Source organism: Podarcis liolepis (assembly GCF_965112155.1).
Source record: "Podarcis liolepis genome assembly, chromosome: 7".
NCBI classification, from domain to species: Eukaryota; Metazoa; Chordata; class Lepidosauria; order Squamata; family Lacertidae; genus Podarcis; species Podarcis liolepis.
The window spans coordinates 67,283,231-67,300,858 of NC_139561.1; the positions used below are offsets into that span (position 1 = coordinate 67,283,231).

The 17,628-nt window shown below is 45.8% G+C and overlaps 2 long non-coding RNA genes across 3 annotated transcripts; one reads left to right on the forward strand and one right to left on the reverse strand.

The window, feature by feature from the left end:
• Positions 1 to 616: 616 nt before the first annotated feature.
• LOC310710840 lies at positions 617 to 2,993 on the reverse strand. Of its 2 annotated transcripts, XR_014528259.1 has the most exons (3): positions 2,843 to 2,993; positions 1,988 to 2,162; positions 617 to 1,050 (listed from the first exon to the last, which is right to left on the reverse strand). It is a non-coding gene; the product is annotated as an uncharacterized lncRNA (long non-coding RNA). The 2 variants fall into 2 exon arrangements; XR_014528260.1 differs by lacking the exon at positions 2,843 to 2,993 and having other exon boundaries at positions 1,988 to 2,304.
• LOC310710849 lies at positions 2,377 to 17,396 on the forward strand. Its single transcript, XR_014528272.1, has 3 exons — positions 2,377 to 2,483; positions 3,555 to 3,698; positions 17,115 to 17,396. It is a non-coding gene; the product is annotated as an uncharacterized lncRNA (long non-coding RNA).
• Positions 17,397 to 17,628: the final 232 nt, after the last annotated feature.

The window sequence follows — 17,628 nt, forward strand, 5'->3', positions numbered from 1 at the left end:
AATGATAAACAAGGAGTACCCTGGGCTCCTTGAAGAGGAAGGGAAGGTATGAATTCAATTAATAATAATAATTTACCATCAACGTGATACAAACACATAATATTGCTTGAATCTTTCTTCGCTAAAATGCCTGCCTGAGCCCTTGAAATAGAGTGGGTTGTAAATTTGCAATATAATAGCTCAGTCAGTAGAGCATGTGACTTAATCTCAGGGTTGTGGGTTCAAGCCCCATGTTGGGCAAAAGATTCCTGCATTGCAAGGAGTTGGACTAGATGACCCTCATGGTCTCTTCCAACTCTACAGTTATATGATTCTATGATTTCCAGACGTTCTTGTTCAAAATGCCCTGCAATATAAAGCAGGTATGGGGAATCTGTGAGGCCCCAGGTGTTATTGGACTCCAACTAACATGCCCAATAGTCAGGGATAAAGGGAACTGTGGTCTAGCAACCTCCAGAAGGCTACAGGTCCCCCTTGCCTGAACTAAACATTTTTGCCCAAGCAAGACAATGATAGCATCACCTGCTGAAAGATAAGTTCATCAAATGGACCATTCACCTATATGGCATTAGAAGGATGAGGAGGCGAGGCTACGGCAAACCATGAGACATCACAGTTTATTGCTTTGATGTGCATCATGCTGGTATTTATTGGAATGGTCAAAGCTAAAAAGGGAGGTGGTGATCCAGCAGTCGTAGGTTCTATTAATGGCTTTGTCACATACTTCCTCTGTGACTGCAGGCAAGTCGTCTGACCGCTCTGTGCCTCAGTTTCCCTCTGTGTACAATGCAGTTAATAACACTTAACACCTCCTTCACATTGGGTGTAGTGAGATTTAATGAGGGCTTAAAACACACTTTAAAATTCAAAGATGAAAGGAGCTGGAGTTGGGCAGGTTGTCATTACAGAAGGAGAGGCAAGTGATGCAGGACTGTGTGAACAAACAGCTGATGCCTCTGTGTGAGCTGTTTAGGAATCAGCACAACCCCACAGGCAAGGATGACGGTAGTGACATCTGCTGGAAATCCGGACTGTCAATGTGCCTCCACCCTAGAACAAATCCAATGAAAAATACAAAAGTTCAGGGCTTCTGTGTGTACATATGTGTATGCAGTAATGCTTCCTTGTACAGTCATACCTCAGGTTGAATGTGCTTCGGGATGAGCGCGTTCGAGTTGCGCTCCACGGCAACCCAGAAGTAACGGAGCGCATTACTTCTGGGTTTCGCCGCTTGTGCAATGACGTCACGTTCATGCGCAGAAGCGGTGAAAAGCGGCGTGCACGTGCGCAGACGTGCCATCACTGGTTACATTTGCTTCTAGATGAGAACGGGGCTCCAGAATGGATCACGTTTGCATCTAGAGGTACCGCTGTACTGTATATCACAACACTCAGTCTGGATTGCTTGGGGTCGACACATTTTTTGAAATGACAAGAAAGCAAAGTTTGTAGCCCTCACTGAGGCAAGGAGGAAAATGTGGGGAATATGCAGTCAGTTTCCGCTAAAGGCTCAAAATGCGTAAGTCAGCAAGTGGTGACTTATTCCCAAAGCCCCAGTTCTTCTTCTTCTTCTTCTTCTTCTTCTTCTTCTTCTTCTTCTTCTTCTTCTTCTTCTTCTTCTTCTTAAAAAGAGGAGGTATCAGGCCTCCAAGGTAAAAACTATTATGTAATCTCAGATGTGTAGGTGCTGGTTGTGATTACAGAGAAATGAGGCAAACACACGCTTCAGCAGCACTGTAGTGGTAAATTTAGAAGTTCAGGACCTTATTATGACAGCCTCCATAGCCACACCTCCAAGGATAATTCAAAAATGCAGGCATCTATGTTGCCATGATAGACAAATAGCTATATACAAAGATACATATCCACAAACAGCAGCAATATATACCATAATACCCAGCTTATTAGGAACAGCTAATAGTAATAGAAAAGTGAGCTGGCTGAATGTGGTGTGACAATCAGCATGTTGGAATTTGGCTGGACATACCTGGGTTCACATCCCTGATCAACCATATGGCATGACTGTAGTCCTAAGTATTCAAGTAAGTGCCATTGAACTGAATGGTGTTTCTTTTCTGACTGCAATGGTTCAACGTGTAAAACTCATTGAGGTGTTTTTCTTCTTCTTATAACAGCAACAACAACAACAGATCTTCATCCAGCTGCAATGCAACTTTTAGCATTTAATTAGAAATGTAAACAATTTAAACAGGAAGTGTTGCCATTTAAACTGGAAGCATGAAGTAGAGAGCCCATAAACGAAAACAGAAAGAAGTACCTAGTCTCTGCTTGATTTTTTTCCTTGTTCTGTGACACTCCCCCCCCCCACTATGCTAATATGTCACAAATAGACATGAAAGGCCCATTATTACTCCATTCTCTTGTCAGAGCAAGGGGAATCTCTCTGTTGCCCTGACTCCTCCTCCCTGTGCCTGACCTTGGTTTGTTGAGAATACAGCACACTTTCAACCCTGCTCTCTTGAGTAAGTGTTAAGTGATAAAAGGCTTAACCCACCTTTCACTTCCTGGAACGTGACCAATGCAAGGTGGGACGAAGCCTCTGTCTCTCCCCCACAAGCGTGCATTGGATTCCTTGTCCCCTATGGCTACTTGGCTAGTGCTTAAATTAATGGCTGCATCTAATGCAGCCTAGCAAAGCAGCCTTAAGAAAATGATAGCAAGCTGCCGAGCAAGCAGATTCCTGAAGGATAATTAAACTAATCGATCCGTTCCATTCCATGGTGTTATTATTAGATGGCCAAGCATTTCAAAGGCTGCGAAATGGAGGAATGCCCCCACCCCACCCCACCCCGAAAATGATCAGCCATTTGCTTCACGTTACCTTTGTCTGTAGCAGCCACATCATGGTTGCCAAATCACACAGGGTGTATTGCTTCTGCTTAGACATATAGTGGTAGAGATAGAAATCTCTTCAGATCCAGCCGCCTGGAGATGAGGAGGCAGATAGTGTCGCCCCAACCCCTGGGTGTGTCTGAACAACCGGGGAGGGGGTGGCTTAGCCACTCATGGTTTCTGTGCCTTCCCTGAGGGGAAGAGATAAGTATATGGTTGCGTGTGGCTCTCTGGATGGGGGAGGAACCCCCCTAGAAGCAAGGCCTCGTGGTTGCAACTTGTGCTGACAGAGTGGGCGTTGAGACTTATGTCTTCACATGTTGTGTTTTAGGAGCACTAAGCACATGTGCTGAGCTCATCAAGCCAATATGGTGGGGTCTTGGACCTCAGTGTCTGCGAAAAGTGTTCAGCAGCACCACAGAGTTCACTGTTTGAGGAGCACAGCTTAGAAGAGTTTGCCTGTTTGAGAAGGCAAACCCAACAAGAGGAGATGCACCAGCTTTTTGAAATGCACCCGGAGTTAACCAGTGTGCTTGGCTAGCTCATTTGACCCTGCTTTTCAAATATAAAGGCACGTTGTAACTGAGTCTAAATTAAACATCAGGTCAAATATTGACCCATATTTTCCAGGCACTCCTTGGTTTTGTTTGTGTTTTTGCGTGTGTTGTTTCATCTACCAACACATCCAATGTTCATTTCAGCCAAAGGTAAACAGAGCCACCAGACACTGCTCCATCCATGTCTTCTGGAATTAGCACAGGTGCTTCCTTCAGAATTTGTCTATAATTGCCCTGAATGGTGCCAAGGCTAGACCTTCAAGAGGTGCTTCCTGGCAGTCAGCAGAGGTAAGAATTTGACAGGTGAGGACAAAGGATGGATTCCTAGCCTGTCTGCAGAGGCTTCATATCTGACTTCCTTTCTCGTGGACCTCGTACACTTTTCCCTTCACAACCCAAGATAACTTTTTTGGTCTAGAGAAAAGTCAAGTAAGGCGTGAGATGCATGGTGTAGAGAAACGTGGACAGAGAAAGGGTGGTTTTTTTCTTCCTCTCTTATGATGCTTGAATGAACCTGAATGATGGGAGATTCAAGACAGAAAAAATGAAGTACTTCTTCACAAATTGGTGAGTTGGCATCTGTCTCAGGTGACAATGGAAGAATGCACCTGGTCTCACCTGGAAACTTCTCACTCAAGGAGTGCCAATGGTTCGCTTGGGTAGGCAGGATGAAACCAGAACCTGGGAAATTTCACAGCCCTCTCACTATTGATTCAGTATCCTGGGCAGAAGTGCAGAGGACCGTGGTTTCCTGTGTCCAGAAGCTATAGCCTAGGCATATTGGACCATTGGATCATGTGCCAAGATGAAAGGGATGTTCTGGAGTCAGAAAAAAGGTCTAATAGATTTCTGTCTAGAGATCAGACAAGGTCATGGACTGTGGAGAGCCCAGAGGACAAGGTTGGAGTAGCTAGTCAGATTTTTTTGGTGAGGGTCTGGAGAATAGGGCAGAATGACTACAACCACACAGCAGTGACACTCACGGTGATATGGGAGGTCTGGGGAGCCAATCACATTTTTGGAAGGAGGTACTCAGCCAATCAAAGGCACTAGCCTTGAGTGGTCCCAGTACACGTCCCGTTACACATTTATGAGCCAATTTGTGATTAGAAAGTCAATATATAATATCCCAGTGAACCCAGGATTCCAACCCCTTGGACAAATGGGCTCTTGCGCCTACAATTTGTGACTCTGCCTGCTCAGAAGTGGCCTCTGGTGCCCCCCCCCTATTGCTCTCATCATCAACCTAGATGAGGAAAACAAGATTGTCAGCACCAGGCTGAGCCCAGCTTGGAGGGACTGCCCAGGGCTTGCTTTCCTGATAACCCAATGCCTGTGGATGATTAACCTCACTCTTCATCTGACTGAAATGGTTAGACTTCTAAGCAAGCTTTGGAATGGGTGTGCACTTGTTTATGGGATGTGGTCCTAATTGATTCTGATGGGAGGAGGATCAAGCTTCTTCCGAGCACTTCCTAGACTCCCAGAAGTTTAAGTATATGATGTTTGCCTCTGGTGAAGCTGGCCTTCTGGTTTTCCCAGTCATTTCCTGCTGTGCTTGTGTCTTTTCGGGTTACCTAGTTGTTGTGTAGACCATTTATTTCCTACTTGCTCTTTATGAGTAATTGAGCTTTGCTTGGAGTTCTTTAGGGCTCTCAACGTGAACATTGTGGAGTAGGCACCCTTTCACTTGGAATAAACTTCTGTGGAACCAGTCATGAATAATGGAAGCTTTTTTCTTTTATTTTTTGTGCTTCATGTTTTGAGTTGTTGGCCTCAGCTGGAGACTCTCATTCTCAGCTGAAGTGATTGACCAGCAGCCCTTTTGTGTCTGCCCAGAGAAATTGATTTATGTGTTTACTATTTATTTTATCAATTTAATATGAGTTTCATGCTAGACCAGCCAACAATATACACTAGTGGTAAAAAAGCGTATCCAAAGAGATCATATTCCAAGCAGCCTAAGAACAATGCAATTACGTTGGCCATGTTTCCTATTTAACAAAGGTCAGTCCTCTACATAGGCGCCGGCTCCCAGGGGCTACAGCAGTTTCAGATCCCCAGTTTATTTTTTGAGGGGGCTGGGCTTCCTCAATGTTCACAGGGTGTTTGGCTCCACCCCCTGGCTCCTCACGATGTCACACCAGACCCCCTCAATCAACTAGAGAACATGGTGCCTCTGGGCCTCTATTTCAAGAGCTGCTGGAGCCCAGCCTCGGAAGGAGTTCTCTCTTTAAAGGGCTGTCTGGGTTAAAGATAAATAAGGCAGGAGAGTGAGGAAAGCTGAGGTTGTCCCAGCAATAGTCAGCACCTGGATAACAGACTGAATATGCACAGAAATCACCTGGTCATCTTCTTCGTTACGTGGAGATTGTATTTCTACTGAAGTTGCAGTAATCATGTCTAAATCTGCATCTAGCCATAAAAATCTGCATATGCACATTTTAAGGCAATTTTTATTTTATTTTGTTGGTCCCCATCTGCACTATATGTCTAAAGCAGCATCATACCACTCTAAGTAGTCATAGCTTCACCCCAGAGAATCCTGGGAGTTGTAGTTTGTTAAGGATGCTGAGAGTTGTCAGGAGTTCCTGATTCTACTCAGAGAAATACAGTTCTCAGAAGTCCCTGGGAAGCAGGACTGATTGTTAAACCACTCTGAGAGTTGTGGCTCTATGAGAAGGATAGGGGTCTCCTAACAACTCTCGGCTCCTTTCACAAACTACAGCTGCCAGGATTCTTTGGAGGAAGCCATAATGCTTGAAATGTATAATGCAGAAGAGGCCTTGGTGATGCACTTCCTCTGTTTTGACAGTGTGTAAGTAGCAACCCTAAAGACAACAATCATTGTTTTTCATTGGACGGCTTTAATCATGTAGGCTTTAATTGGATGGTTTTATATAGTAATATGTTTTTGTTATAGTATGTTGTGTGCTGCCTTGTCTGTAAGAACAGTATATGCTGGAAGGCAGCTTAGACTTCTAAATAAAGAAACATTTGCCAGCCTTTAAAAAAAAAGTCCTGGAAGAACTATCAAAATGTTTCAGTGGGAGTGGGAGGCATAATGGAGAAGACTTGGCTCTTTGGTTCCAGCTCTACCACGAGGCAAACTGAGGCAGCTGCTGTGGGCAACAGAAGCTGGGGTGGGGAACAGCAACAAGGTGTTAGTAGACAGAATTAAGTGTGCTGTGCCGCCTGCCCTGTCCTCCCCTTATCCAGCCTCCTGCCATTTGTTGTTGTTTAGTCGTTTAGTCGTGTCCGCATGCCAGGCACTCCTGTCTACCACTGCCTCCCGCAGTTTGGTCAAACTCATGCTGGTAGCTTCAAGAACACTGTCCAACCATCTCGTCCTCTGTTGTCCCCTTCTCCTTGTGCCCTCAATCCTTCCCAACATCAGGGTCTTTTCCAGGGCCTCCTGCCATTAGTTATGGTGAAAGATGTCCCATTGCCAGTGCTGGAGTAAAGTTCAGCTGCCAGTCCAGTCGGTTTCTGTAGTTAGAATGAGAGGGGGAGCCATGCTTTGCCTCAGGCTGCAAAATGTATTGAACCAACCCTGTCTGCTCCTTGTCACTCATTATCTCACACTTAACAAAGGAACCTGGAGTAAAACTCCAAAGTCTGTCCAGGCTGAAGCAGGAGTGGACACTCACACATACACGCACGCACAGAGAGAAAGGATAAGGCTCTCCTTCAGGTATTCTGGTCTGAGGGAGCTCTCTTCTCAACATCAGTTTCAAAAGAGCCTCTGTCATGACTCCTGAGTGGGCAAGCCACGAATGAGTGACTATTGAAACAGGACAGTATCCAGTGTAGAGAGTCAGGATGGACAAAAAACAGTCAACAATGGCCGCCTTGGTTGGGTTTCAGGTTTGAGGCTCTGCCAGAAGAAATGGACTTGTGAAGCCTTCCTTTGATGACTGTAGTTATAACTAGCTACGGAGACAGCTTCCATTCCATGACTGTCTATTATTTATTTGTAAGCATGGGTGAGTTCTGGCGTTCCTCCAGTGCAAAGGATGAGCTTGTCAACAAAATAGCCAACAACTGGCTTTTTAGGTTGAGAGTGGAAATGAGGTCAAGAGATATGAGCGTCTGGCACTTGGACATTATTATTTTTTTTTGGAACACCCATCCATCCTTAGCAAAGCCAGGCAAAACTGGAAGTCAGAGCTCCACCGCCACCCAGCTGGCAAAAGCTTTGGTAAAATTAGAGGCATTTAGGCAAGAGGTCAGGTGGACCAGCTTGTTTAGAAAGGTTCTTGGCTGAGCTATTCAACCTTAGGAACAGAATGGAGTGGTGAAGCTTGCTCAACACATGCTGTTTGTCCATCTTCGTACTTTCCGCCAAAAAGCTTTGCAGCACAGAAAGGGAACACAGCCTTTTGTGAAGGCTGGAGATTACAGGCAAACACATTCCATTTCCACCCAAAAGGAAGAACTCTTTCTCTTTCTAACACCCATCTTTTCATGGGATGCCTGAATATGGTTGACGCTATGGACTGAGGGGAATTTCAGACAACATTTTAAGTGAACCAACCAAATTTGCACTTCCCCATACAAATACATAGGTCAGAATGGAATTATTATTTGGATTCCACATTTCTCTAAATTTTGCAATCTCTCTCTCTCTCTCTCTCTCTCTCTCTCTCTCTCTCTCTCACACACACACAAATATATAAATTAGGATAAAACATATTCATTTTTTAAAAGACATAATAAAATAAGTTTGTATCCAATGCTGGTCCTGCTCAGAGTAGACCCACTGAAATGAGTGGACATAACTAACATTAATTTGCATGGGTCCATACTAAGTAGAACTTAGTTGGCTTTCGCTTGATACATTCAAAAATGTTTCTAAAATACAGTGGTACCTCAGGTTACAGGCGCTTCAGGTTACAGGCGCCACTAACCCAGAAATAGTACCTCTGGTTAAGAATTTTGCTTCAGGATGAGAACAGAAATCGCCTGGCAGCAGCATGGTGGCAGCAGGAGGCCCCATTAGCTAAAGTGGTACCTCAGGTTAAGAACAGTTTCAGGTTAAGAACGGACCTCCAAAACAAATTAAGTTCTCAACCCGCAGTACCACTGTTGGTATCTAGATACATACTTTGCAACAAAATAAGTATCTGAATATTTAAATACAATTTTTATATGGGTTTTTTTAAAAAGTGAAAATCACAGATAAAAGGGGAAATGGGCAACAGTAGCATGCCGATCCATCCCGATCCGGACTGTCTCAGAAAGGTAGTGCAGGCAGTGGCCAAAACTCCACGCTTCAGCTATGCTAATGGCTTGGAAGGCACGCTTGCGCTTGCACTCGGAGGAGGTGCGCAGAAGCAGCTTAGCATGTTGTCAGCATTCCAGGGGGCATGATCAAGAGCCTCCTTAATCTGCACCAGCTGCCTGGAGCAGAGGCAATGCTATGGAGGAGGAAGTGACTGACATTAAGAATGAAAATGAGAAAATGGTATGTTGCTCAGTCCTTGGTCGCTTGACAGTGCAATCCTATACATGTCTGCTCTCAGAAGTGAGCCCCATTGAATTAAACGTGACTTACTCCCAGGTAGGGATGGGTATATCTACAGTGGTACCTCAGGTTACATAGGCTTCAGGTTACATGCGCTTCAGGTTACAGACTCCCCTAACCCAGAAATAGTACCTCAGGTTAAGAACTTTGCTTCAGGATGAGAACAGAAATCGTTTTCCAGCGGCGCAGCAGCAGCAGGAGGCCCCATTAGCTAAAGTGGTGCTTCAGTTTAAGAACAGTTTCAGGTTAAGAATGGACCTCCGGAACGAATCGGTTTCTCCTTTTTCTACTCTTAAATTCGGTTCTTCTTCACATCAGTTTGTGATACTTTTTCTTATTTGTAAAGATCTCATGAAATCCATTGGCTTTTTAGTGCTAATTTCCCCCAACTCTATAATGCATTTTGAGGTGCCTTTTTGCACTAATACCGTATTGGCCTGAATATAAGCCTCACTTCCCCCTCAGATTCCGACCGTGAAAAGTTAAAGTGTGGCTTATATTTGCGACCTTATGGTATACAGCCAGGAGCGCAGGGCAAACAGTGCCAGGAGCGCGGCAAAGCGTCACCCGCCCCCTGCGTAGTCCCCTGTCCTCTCCCCCAAGGCCAGGAAGGGAGAGAGCGGGAAGGGGAAAGGCCACCAGCAACGCAGCATGCCCCCCAATATGCAGCCAGGAGCAGCAAGGAAGGAAGTGGCTTATATTCGGGTATTTTTTTCTTTTTTTCTTTTCCCCTCTCCAATTTTTTAGGTGTGGCTTATATTTGGGTGCGGCTTATATTTGGGCCAATACAGTATAATGCTATGAGTTGGGTGGTGGTGTTAAACTGTGTGCCAGACCCCATTAATCCCTGCATCCAGTAAGTGTTGAACTCTAATCAAGCCTTCTAGTCCCTGGATCCAGCAAATGTTAAAAGACAATCAAGCCCTCTAATTCCTGGAATAGCCAAACCAACTTCCTGATGATGGGGGTTTAAGGGGCTTGGTGTGAGACAGCAAATGGGTGGGTGGAGGCCCCTCCCTTAACAGAAAAAGCCAGAGTTGAGAGCAGAGTTGTCAGTGATGTGGACCAGAGGAAAAGCACCAAGGAGGGAGAAGACAGAGAGACAGAGCAATGACTGATTTCTGTTTGAATGCAAGGCTGCGGCTATAGGGGAAGCAAGACCCTTTTGGTTCAGATTGTGTATGTATCTCACAATATACCTTTCAATACATACTTTACCCTAGTATATGTGTGCTGAAGAACTTTTGTTACAGAATCGAAAACTAAGAAGGCGGGCTGTGTTTTGGTTCCTGTATTGTTTCAGAAAGAGCGGATTAAGTAGGTTCACCTTGTAGTGCAAAACGAAACCACCTTTTCTCCACCTTCCCTAATCTCAGGTAAATGAATGAGGATTACCCTCTAAAAGCATTCTTTTTATGCTTCTCAGCATAGATAAGAAAAAAGAGTGCCCTGTTCATTAATAACTTTTTATTGGGTTTTATAAACAGGGATCATAGGAATAATGAATGCAGGGGCATGGGGGGGGGCTATGGGAGCCGTGGCCCCAGGCACACAATGAACCAGGCACCATCACGCAGGAATCCCCTTTCCACCCTGTCTGCCACTGGGGGCCTCTGGGCTCTGTCCCAGCTTCTGCCAACCTAGCAGTTCGAAAGCATGCCAAAAAGTGCAAGTAGATAAAGAGGTACCGCTCCGGCGGGAAGGTAAATGGCATTTCCGTGCGCTGCTCTGGTTTCGCCACAAGTGGCTTAGTCATGCTGGCCACATGATCTGGAAAAACTGTCTGCGGACAAACACCAGCTCCCTCTGTAAAGCGAGATGAGCGCCACAACACCAGAGTCGTCTGTGACTGGACTTAATTGTCAGGGGTCCTTTACCTTTACCTTTTAGTGGGGAGGGGGAGCCTGTGGGGGCCGTGACTCCAGGCACACAATGAACCAGGCACCTCCACACAGAAATCCCCATCCCACCCTGTCTGCCACTGGGGGTCTCTGGGCCCTGGAGCCCAGCCTGGCCTCGCCACCACATCCTCTGCCCCCTCGCTGAATGGCTGCCCAGCTAGTGCTCGCTTGCTCCTCATTCAGATGGTGAGTGGGCATGTAGGGAGGGAGGTGAGCAAGGGGTGATTCAGACGGAACAGCAGGAAGAACTTTCTGATGGTAAGCGCCATTTGACAGTGGGATGGGCTCCCTCGGGAGGTGGGCCTCTCCTTCCTTGCAGGTTTTAAGCAGAGGTTGGATGGCCAACTGTCATGGATCCTTTAGTTGATATTCCTGCATTGCAGGGGGTTGGACTTGATGACCCTTGGGACCCCTTCCAACTCTATGATTTTATAAGCCAGTCACATGCTGCAATAACACCACTTGTGGAGGCACACTGAGTGAAAGATGCTGGCAGTGTTGTACTCTTCCCCTGGTAAAGCTGCTAATTCCAGTCTTGCAACTGACTGACTTTGGACACCTCAGCTTACCTCTCTATGCCTCAGTTATGCTATTTGTAATATGAGGCTCATGCTGCAGGCTGGTCTGCCCCTGCCTAAACATCTTCTCATTACAATGGACAAGGAAAATCCGGAAGATAGTGGTCATAAACAGCATAGCATAGATGTGAATGATGTTCTATTACAAGCAATGACCCATAGCTGAAATGAGATATAAATACGTAGCACAGGGCTCGTTTTGTTTAACAAGTGGTGCAGTGAAAAGCATGGTGGATTTGTGGGATAAATCCAGCCACACATAACCAACATGCTTAGCTCTAGCTAATGCATGCAGGGGTTAAGACCATAGAGTTAGCTGTACTGTCATACTCAATTATGTCACACCCCTTCACCTTGGGATGAAGGGTTATCAAAGCCTTTGTTCACTTTCTTCCACCATGTGAATCCAAACAGAAAGGACGCCCAGACCACGTGGCTTTAGCAAGTCATCTTTGTTTTTTTGTACAACTAATTTAAGAACATTTATTGACTTTGATACTAAGTTTTGCTGCCTGTGTTTTCTTGCTGCTATATGGAAAAGCACATGAATCTGACCTTTGAGGGATTTGTAAGGAAACCATTTTAACTTACCAAATGTACGGTCTGTTTCTATGCTAAAGGAGAAGAAAGGGGAACTTTGAAAAGAAACTTAGAAGGGGATATTGTAAGGGCCAAACAGCCTACATTTCCTCACTTTGCTGCATGCTTTTTTATTTTAAATCTCTGCTGGAGCCAGTGGCGGAGATTCATGCTCTGGCACCGGGGGGTGGAGAGCAGGCGGGGGCGGGGCTGCCGTGCGTCCTGGAGGCATGGCACGCACCCTGGGGGCGGAACACGCCTCCTGCGGGGGCGGGGCACCTAGCGCGGATGGGGGGCAGCCGCGATGGCACCCCAACGGAATCGCACTGCCAGGAGCGGTGAGCTCCCCTCGCGCTCCTCTTCCTCCGCCAGTGGCTGCAGCTCTCCCACCAGTAGAGTATCTGCCTCAAGTTTGAATCTAGACATCCAGGGAATTCTTGTTTTATTCTTTTAAACTAATTACAAGCAAACATTTTTAGAAAACCAACTCAACTAAGACTGTTTCCCCAAGGAGCACTATTGCACTATCACATAGTAAAAGTGGGACAAAAAAACCCAAAACCTGGAACATTTGTAGTATGAAAAGTTATGGGATTTCAGCAGGAAACTATGGGACATGCACCTATTGCAAACAAAGTGGCATTAGGACCACAAAACCTTTGCAGGAACAACTGGTATTGAAAGTGCCATCACATATAGCTGCCAAGATGAGTACAAATCATGATGAATGCTCAGTTAAGAAAGGATGTCTGGAGGGACATTTATTCATTATTAAAAATCAACTCCCCCTCCCCCGCAAGCCACAGGAAAGGCAGTCTTAAATACAGGCCAAAATATAAGCAGAAAATCAAGAACTTGCTCATAAGAATTAATGTTATCTAAATGCCTTTACTAGAATCAAAACAGTGTATTAATATACATCATTCACTGTACATCAAGGAAATTAATAAACGGACAGAACAATCATGTTCATGTTAACTCAGGAATAAACCTCTTTGTGTTCAATGGAGCTCACTGCCTAGTAAGCAGGCCTTCAGCTGTTAGGGTGAACATCAAAGAACTCCAAAGTAATGTTCCAAAAACCTCCCAACGCAGTAAATCAGCCTAACATTACTAAAAGTGCCAAACTTGATTTAAAATTCCAGCTCTTAGCTTCATTAATATGCAGGATATGACAACTATAGACTGGCAATTTCATTTACTGCATTGTGAGTGATCTACAGTAATTGTTTGACTGTAATAAGAGTGTTTAGATAATATCAAGTGTTAACAGGCCAACATCTTGTATTTCTGCTCATTATTCATGACATCACTGGTACTAGCCAATTGTTGCTGGCAACAATCATGCCCAGAGTTTCAATGCCACGCTCACTCACACAGAGGGTGAGCTTGCTGTGGAAATGTGATTTGAAAGACACCCAGATTTACCCATACACGTCACTCTCACTCAAATCACATCATCTGGAAAGCCACTAAAAAGAGGCAGATTTAGGGGAGTACAACCTGTTTGCCCGCACTGGGCGCCAAGCCAAGAGGGTGCCACAGGGGGCACTGCAATAATGACAAACATTGGGAGGCGGGAGGCAGCAGGGGGCAAATTTTGGCATTGCACAGGCTGCCCCTGAAATTTTAAAGCTCAAAATATGCGACTGAACTCAAATAAACAAAGGACTTGTTTTGAAATATTTTAGCTGCATGGAAGCACAACAATCATAGATCAGTGTTTCAGGAGCAGTGGCAGAGCTTCATGCTTCGGCACTGGGGGCGGAGAGCAGGCGGGGGCAGGGCTGGCGCACGTTCTGGGGGCAGGCGGGGGGGCTGTTATGTACTGAAGTTCTCACCCTACCAGCAGCAGGATACTGCAGATAGTTTTCACTCAGGTCCACATATGCAAATAAGGGATTGAAAGTGACGTTCAGTGATTGGATAGTTACAGAAAGTGGTTGCTGTTGCGTTGTAGTGGAGCTCTATATATGCAAGCTGGCTGAACCCTTCAGTTCAGTTCTGTTCCGGCCTGTGAATAAGCAAGAGCTGTTTGAAGAATTGCTGTGTCGTCTGATATGTTCACCCACAACTTAACAAGGGCAGCTGCAATGGCACCCTGGGGATCATGCTGCTGGGGGCAGGGCGCTCCCCCCGCACTCCTCTTCCTCCGCCAGTGTCCAGGAGCTTCATGTATTTCTAAATTCCAAGCAATTCTTACAGCCCCCCTCTAAGGTAGGTCAGTATTATTGACCCCTTTTTGTAGATGGGGGACCGAGTCTGAGAGAATGTGGCTTACCTAAAACTGCTCTTATGTCAGAGGTGATATTGGAAGCAGGGACTTCCCAGTTTCTAGTTCCATCCCACACCTACTGCCTTGCACTAACTTGGGAATTGCTTACGCGCATGGGGTGCTCACATGAGCTCAGTGCTTCTTGCTTGCTCATCAAGATGGCAATCACTTCCAGATGAACCAAGTCAGCTCCAATAAGCCACAAGGCACAACACTGTCTGGAAGGAGCCTTCATGAATTGGAAATTGCTTTCTCCGTGTACACAAATCTGTTGACGGGTAAAGCAGAAGGAAAGGCAAGCCTGCACAGAATGTGTGGGCTGGGACTAATCTGGTAAGTCTGCGCCTGTTTGATGCAAGAGTTTTCAGTATACCCCACCCACATTTCAATATCCTCACGGTGGATTCCACAGCCCAATAAAGCCCATACTTCTATGAATCTCCCATCCCCCAGTATTTTATGTAGCTTGATCTTTTTTATGTTCAGTAGGGCCAGGGGCCAAAGGCACTTCTCCAGGGCTGTTTTGGGTAAGGTTACAAGGCGTCCCCAGATTTACAATCAGTTCCCATACAAAATCCATTGAAGTTGAAAAGCGTCCCCGGATTCATTGAAAAAAAATCTGGTAAGCTTAGTTTTGGGACTCTGTACAGGCCAGAATCCCTCCGTGGGCGACAGCCTCTCTCCAGGATCTATGACATTGGCCTTGTTCCACATCCTGGAGTTGGGAGTGGGAAGTTATTTTGCTGAAATATACCCTTGAATATAATGCCCCTTGCTTGCCTGGGTTGAAGGGTGTGTAGCCTACAATGTAGTCCAGTACACAAAGATAAGAGTCACATTCATTGATGTGGAGAACTAACCTTAAGAGTAGGAAAATGAAAACTAGAGGTCCCATCTGCACTATACATTTAAAGCAGTATCGTACCTCTTTAAACAGTCATGGTTTTCCTCAAAAACTCTTGGGTTCTGTAGTCTGTTAAAGGTGAGAGTTGCTAGGAGGCCCCCTATTCCCCTCACTAACCTACAATTCCCAGCATGGTTTAACAGTCAATCCCTCTTCCCAGGAAATGCTGAGAATTGCAGCTCTGTGAGGGGAATCAGGGTCTCCTGACAACTCGCAACACCCTTAGCGAACCACAGTTCCCATGATTCTTTGGGCAAGCCATGACTGTTCAAAGTGGTACGATACTGCTTTAAATATATAGTGCAGATGGGGCCTATGAGAACCTAAAATGGAAACATTTGCCCATTGCTAGCTGTATGTGTGACTTGGCTAACACCCTAAACTGGCCTCCTGTCCTTAGGTACGATGGAAGCTGTAATCCCCTAATCCTGTCACAAATGCTGAAGATTCACTTTTGGTGTTTGTATGATGGATGAGGTTGAAATGGCACCTTCCTGTCCTTCACCTCAGGCAGCAAAATGTCTTGGACTGTTCCTGAAATGGTGGCTCCCAGGCCCACACTATGGGAGCCATTATTAAATTACTGAAAGTGCCCTGAAATAAAAATTAGATCAGCACTTTGTGGGAAATTAAAATGGTGGTTCCAAGACCCAGCTCCTCAACAAAACAAATGTTTAAGTAGGGGAGGGACCTGGGTAGGCAGGCATTAATGGTGGGCATTGGCAGCTTCCGCCATCGCCTCAGCATATTGTTAATGCCTATAATTTAGGAGAGAGAGGTCACTCAGTCCTGCAAGGGATTTCACACTCAGAAGGCCCTGCAGAATGATGGATGTGTCTGAGATACTGGCTTTTACAAGGCATCTGTTTAAACCTCTGGAAGCACATCATTTGAGAATCTTGGCTCTAGGCTCATACTTCTTTGTCTTTGCTGCCTGCCTCGTGAATTATTTTCTCCAAATAATATAAAACAACCACACCTGGTTTCATCTGACAAGCATTGACAGCAGATGGCAGAGGATATGTGTTTTGGATCTGAGGAAGCCCAACTGAATTCATTGTTGACTGCTGTGTCTGTAACCAGAATCAGAGCCAGAGCTAGGATGCTGCTGGTTCTTTAATAATGTGGGATGGAGGAAATGGATCTTTTTCGGCCAGGGTGATTCGAAAGGCAAGCAAACGCACTACCCCTTGGCAGGCTGAGAGCAAACAACGAGGGCAAAGGCTAGTAGGGACATTTCTTTCCACAGTGTGGCACGCCTGCAAGAGGGCATTGCTTTCCAGTGGCCTCAGCAGCTTTTTGCAGGTGGGAACCTTGAGGGGTGCTTGTTCCACAAACAGAGCAAACTCACCTTGAGCTCGGACACCAGGGCTTGATGGAAATAAAAGAGCTGAATTGCGAAGGACAGGGAGCTCTCTTAGTGGGGAAGTGGTACCTGCCTCTTTTGTGTGGTGAAACAACAAGGTACGTAGCACATTAGTTCCCCACAGATAAGCCATTCAGCTGCTGTTGCTTCTCCTTAGGCTTGCCATATGCCCGGAAAATTCCGGACATGCCAGGAAATTGGACACCTAAAATGGCGTCCTGGGGAAAAAATTGAATTTTAAGAGATGTACGGAATTTCCTGTACGTATGGCAATCCATTTTTTTGTTCAGTTTTCTGGGTTTTTTCCTCCCTCTGAATGCCCCCCCCCTTATGTGGGAGACCCCAAGTGCACTCATGGCCCCTGCCTCCCCACGCGCAGCAGCCCCAAATGAGGAGGGGAGAGCGGAGGACAGTGGAAAGTTTGTGAGAGCATCCCTAAGTGCCCGCCAGCCATCCGGAGAGGAAAATAAAGACAACTCAGTTATCCTGCCCCTGCTTTTCTCCCCTTTTGATAGCTGCTGTGTTAGTTTCTTGAAGCTGCTGCTTCGAGGAAGACAATCTTTACTCTTTCCAGGATGCAGAGCAGGAGGCAAGGAGCCCAGCTGAAAGGGAACAGGGCACCTGTGGCTACTTGGGAACAGGTCAAAAGGAACTTACCTCCTCAGTCCTACCCTCCCAAAGCAGGGGGGGGGCGGACCTCAACAAGGAATCTCCCTTCCCTTCCCCGCTAGAAGAAGAAGAACCAGCTCTTGGAGATGCTGAGGTTTGTTTGGGGGGAGGCTGTGCCACCGCCCCCTTCGCCCTGTGGGGGGGCGGGGAGGAAAAATAACTAAATAAAGTTGAAGTTGAAAATGTGTCCTCTTTCTTTGTTTTCGGGGTTTCCTTTTAAAAAAAAAAGCTCAAAAAAATTGGGGGTGTCAGAAATTTTACTTTTTGAAATACGGCAAGCCTACTTTTCCTACTTCAGTGCCAAAGAGCAAAAGGGGTTTAAGGCCCCTTACACTTCTTACAAATCAAAGAGAGAAATGAAATGCACATTTTCATTCTTATATTTTATGGAGATACTCGGGCAATGATGAATCTCTCTC